We start from the raw sequence: 5424 nt of genomic DNA on the forward strand, positions 1-5424 counted from the left end.
CACACAAAACACACACTTAAACATTGCACAGATACACACATACTGTATATACGTAGCACACCTCACACACTTACGCATTGGACAGATACATACAATACAACACACACAACCACATACACTACAACACACACACACAAAAACAGTACAACACACACAAACACACAGAACACATAAAAAATAATTTGCAGTTTATTTAACCGTCTGTACTGGCAAATAAAAACTGTACCTAATGTACCGTTTCTACTTTGTTCCCCATATCCATCTATCCAGTCCTCCAGCCTGTCACTGCGCTCCCCGGCCAGTTGCACTGAGAAATCTTTGTCCTGGCCAATGCACCCATTGATCAATACAAAGTGGGTACACTGCACTCACCCTGTTAGTCAGTTGGATATCAGGCACTGCTCTGCCTTAAGGGTTTCCCAGACTCTTTTGGTTCAGAGATAATGTTTGGTCGATGGGCATGAGCGCTGCATGCATTTGTTTGAATGTTATGAGTGTAAGAAGTTGAAGAATACGACTGAGATGAAGATTTGTCACGTTATAGTGTACAATTTACTCAATAAATCGTGAAAAAAATATGTGTACATAGAAGTACAGTACAATCAAGAAATGAAAGTAGGATTAAAAAATAAATTCTGATTCAAACTGATAATTGTTTGGATGGTGGTGGGTTGCGAAACAAATCTATAGGTGGAGAGGGTATGGATATTGTGGGCATAATTGGTGTTTGGTACACCTACAGGGGGTCCCCAGTTGATGAGAAATTCTCACTACAGTGTCACCGTAGGGGGATTTCCAATTGGGGTTCAGGTGGTCTTTTAGGGACCCCTTTACAATCCCGTAGGTCTCTTCTCCTGGAGCCTACGGTCTCCCTCAGGGATTGACTATCATTAAGGGAGACTGTAAGCTCAAGGAAAAGAGACCTACAGGATTGTAAAGGGTCCCTAAAAGACCACCTGGACCCCAATTGGGAATCCCCCTATGGTGACACTGTGACCGTGACACTGTAGTGAAAATCCCATCAATTGAGGGCCCCCTGTAGGTGTAACAAACACCAATTATGCCCACAATATCCATATCCTCACCTATAGATTTGTTTCACAACCCACCCCATCCAAACAATTATCAGTTTGAATCAGAACTTATTTTTTAATCCTACTTTCATTTCTTGATTGTACTTCTATGTACACTTTCATTTTTTTCACGATTTATTGAGTAAATTGTACACTTTGTAACATGGCAATTCTTTTTCTCAGTCTTATTCTTCAACTTCTTAAACTCCAAACCTTATCAATGCATCCATTGATGATTGTGATGGCTGGATCAGTAGATTGGCCCGGCGGGTGTAGGGAAGAATTTGGCCCATTGCACCCATTCCCAGTGGTGCATTACAGTGGTGCGGATAGTGTGCGTCGCGTCATGACATCATGTGGCCAGGCCCGCGGACCTACTCCCACACTCAGGGGCTGCCCCACTGTTTGGTAGAGATGCTCGGTGCATGTGCTTTACAGATCCCCAGACCTCAGAGACTGCTGCAGGCAGGTTCAGTGAGGGGAGTGGCAGTGGCAGGGAGCAGTGAATTTTTAATTAATTATGGCGTGGTAAGTAACGCCCACCCCGGTCCCTTCGCACTCAGCGCCTGTAATTACACACCCTAGAAACTGTACCATTGAAAGTATAGAAATTGAGGTGTGGCCACGTCCCTTTCTGATTTTGTACCGATTTCTGACCCTCAGATGTTGGAGGATATGTCATACAGTAGGTGCTAAATCTCAGGAGTGGATGTGGAATTCATCAACACATACAAGTTTTCAACTCAGGAGCGTTGTGTTTCAAACAACAACACCACACCTGATTTCATTGCCATCATCGAGTATCAATGCAAACACATTCTAACATTATGGTGGAATCTATAACAAATTACAATCTTAGGTCTTTGTCACAGCATATTGTAAGATGACATTTTTCAGCAATTTTGGAAATAAAGAAACCCCAAGGTTTTCCCGGGCAACGCCGGGCGGGTCAGCTAGTCTGTAATATATACACAGTTCTTTTCAATAATGATCCTATTGCGTCCAAAGTTTGTATGTTGCCAGCGTCCCGGCTAAAAGCTCAAAAATATGTGGGGTAAAAATATTAGTTATTTTGTAGAGCTGTATCACTCACCACATTAGCACTTTCTGTATGATCCATGTGAGGTCAGCTTTTATATTAGCCCCTTTGTCTGCCTGGATATGATGATTACTATGCTCTGACCGCTGACAGCTGGTCTGATGAGTCCTGGGGCGAAATGTAATGAGAGGCGTTTTTTTTTGCGATTTTTCCCGCAAAATATGCCGTTTTCGGGCATTTCCCGAAAATCGCATATTTTATAGGGTGCGATTTGCGGAAAAAATCACATTTTTTAAAGGTGCGATTTTTAGTTAGACTAAAAATCGCATCCAGATGTTTTCCCATTAAAAAGGATAGAACTCGCATATTTAATGGGTTGCGATTTTTAGTAAAGGTTACTAAAAATCGCAAAAAAAATAGACCAGGTTCTGCCTGGCGATTTTATCAGAAACATGCACAGATCATTGAGATCTGTGCATGGTTCTGTTGTAAAAAAATAGTTAAAACAAAAAAAATGAAAAAAAAAACGGCGTGCGGTCCCCCTCCTAAGCATAACCAGCCCCGGGCTCAAAAAGCCGGTGCTGGTATCATAAAATCAAAGGAACAATCAAGTTGGGGTTCCCTGGATTTTATAAAACCAGCACCAGGCTCAAGGTCCGGCGCTGGTTCCCAAAATACGGGGGACAAAATGACTAGGGATCCCCTAACCAGCACCAGACCCAACCAGCCAGCAGGGTAATGCCACAGCCGGGGGACACTTATTATATAAGGTCCCGCGGCCAAAGCATCCCCCCCCTCCAGGACTTACCAGCCCATGCTGAAAGTCCGGGGCTGTCCCCGATACCCCTGGGCGGTGGGCATCGGGCTGATGTAAAGTGAAAAAAAAAGAATATAAACTATTGTTTTCTACTGTAGAACTATGAGTCCCAGCAAGCCTACCCCGCATGCTGGGACTTGGAGAACCACAAGTCCCAGCATGCGGGGCATTAAAGGGCCCGCTGGCACTTGTAGTTCTACAGTACAAAAAATAGTTAAATAAAACACACTGACACCCAGAAAAATAAAAGTTTAATACACACATAACACACTTACCCTACCTTGAGCCCGTAGGTCGGTCCCTGGATCCTGGGTCCGGGGCTCCAGGGCAGAAGAGTCCGGTTCGGGGGCCTTGGTCCTGGTTCCGGGGCTGGTCCGGGCTCCGGGGCTCTAGGGCTGAAGAGTCTGGTTCCGGGGCCTTGGTCCTGGTTCCGGGGCTGGTCCGGGGTCCGGAGCTCCAGGGCTGAAGAGTCAGGTTCCGGGGCCTTGGTCCTGGTTCCGGGGCTGGTCCGGGGTCCGGGGCTCCAGGGCTGAAGAGTCCGGTTCCGGGGCCTTGGTCCTGGTTCCGGGGCTGGTCCGGGGTTCCGGGGCTCCTGGGCTCCTGGGCTGAAGAATCCGGGGTCCAGGATCCGAAGTAGTCCACAGGGGTACCTGAGGAAGGAAATCCTACTCACCTGGTCCCCGGCGACGACCCCGGCATCTTCAGCTCCAGGCGCGCTGCTCCCGGCTGCTGTGGTACCCGCTCACGGACTGGAGAGGCGCAGAGATTTTCACCTGTGCTCCCCTGTACCTCTCCTCCAGGAGTCCGGTTACAGACAGAGTTCAAGCTTCGGTCAGCTATTTCTGCTGCAGGAGCTCAGTGCATTGCAACATTGTGTGTGTACTGTGGATTAACACTATCACTGCCTGTCAGAAGTATACTGAGTTTGAAGAAACTCAGGAGCCCGAGGTGTACTCCCTACCATCAGTGCTGTGCCTAAACACGTGCAAAGGGGGCCGTGCAATCGAATGGGCTTATCTCCTGAAGGAGATGGGCCCCATTTTCCCCCTAACCTCTCTCAACCATAAGGCCGAAGAGGGGAAAATAGGGAACGGTGGGTCCTCTTCGCCGAAGCTTAGAGAGACCCTCTTTCCTCAACCCCCGGAAGGGTTAGGACGGTGGGTCCTCCACACCCGAAGGTTTGGAGAGACCCTCAGTGGACTTCCCTCCACCTTGCGGCTCGGGGTCGTCCTCGGGGGGACCGCAGCTCTCCCCAAAAGGCGAGAGCTTTGTCACGTTGGGGAAATGGAAGGCCCGTAAGGGTCGACCACACTACCCAAAAAAACGTGACAAACTACAAAAAAAACAGAAAACGTGAAAGTGACGAACGTGAGAAGGAAAATAAATAAATAATAAAGAAGACCCTAGCCAGAAGGCTGGGGTGGGGGTGTGAAAAATTGTCCTACCCATTCCAAAAGGACGAGGTAAGGACGTGAAGTGCTAACCTAGAGGGAAGTGCGCAGTGCTAGTGCATGGAGATTTTGGGATCACCCGTGCATGTTCGGCACCCCCGAGTTTCCCCGGGGGCACAGTGCAGCCTCGGACTCCAAGCAGCCGACCGATCAGCGTCCGACCAAGTGTTTCTCTGCTCCCATCATAGGGTACTTTCCAGCCCCTGGCATGGGAATGGGTACTCCACTGGGCTTTTCGAAAGACTCCCTTAGGGGCTGCAACCCCCTCGGAAGAGCAATCTACTCAGTCTCAGTGTTTCTCCGATCCCAAGGTTAAGGTACTAAGCTGGGCCTTTCGCGGTCTCCCCATCAGAGGCTACGAACCTCTGGAACAGGAGCCATCTACTCAGTCCCAGCCTTTCTCCGCTCCTTGGGAATGGATACTAGACTGAGCCTTTCGCTGTCTCATCCTTCGGGGGCTACGAACCCCGTCAAGAGAGTCAAACTACTAGGCCCAGTGTTTCTCCCCCCCTCTCACCAGTGGGTTTACGGAAACAACACCTCCTACCACTGGCAGAGGTGAAGGTACTCAGCCAGACTTTTCACCACTCCGAGGCAAAAAAGAGGGGTCCCACACCCTCCGCCCATCAGAGCAGCTACTCAGTCCAGCCTTTCTCTATTCTCTGCCAGAGGCCAGTCCATACCCACTGATAAGAACAGATACTACACTTGATCTTAGCCAAAAGGCCGAGAAGCGTGTCAGAAGTATACTGTATTATCTGTACCATATAGGCTGCCTGTTTTTATCACTGCATTGTATGTCTATTAAAAGCTGGCTGTGTACTGTGTAAGGATTGGTATCAAGAAGAGTGGTGACCCACACTCTAGAGAACCCTAGCGCTGGTAATAATATATAAAAACTCAAACAGGAGAATATATAAAAATGGCCCCTTTGACTGCAAGTGTTAAGAGCCTACCACGATGAATGGACACCTGGAAGTTGGGACTCCTTCAACTTAGAGTAGCACTCCGCTCACCTGATCTGAATATTATTTCACCAGCTTG

The 5424-nt window shown here is 48.2% G+C and overlaps 1 pseudogene; it reads right to left on the minus strand.

The window, feature by feature from the left end:
* Positions 1–4911: 4911 nt before the first annotated feature.
* On the minus strand, positions 4912–5118 carry LOC146029956 (U2 spliceosomal RNA; annotated as a pseudogene).
* Positions 5119–5424: the final 306 nt, after the last annotated feature.

This window comes from Crinia signifera, chromosome 8 (genome assembly GCF_055691185.1).
Source record: "Crinia signifera chromosome 8, ASM5569118v1, whole genome shotgun sequence".
NCBI lineage: Eukaryota > Metazoa > Chordata > Amphibia > Anura > Myobatrachidae > Crinia > Crinia signifera.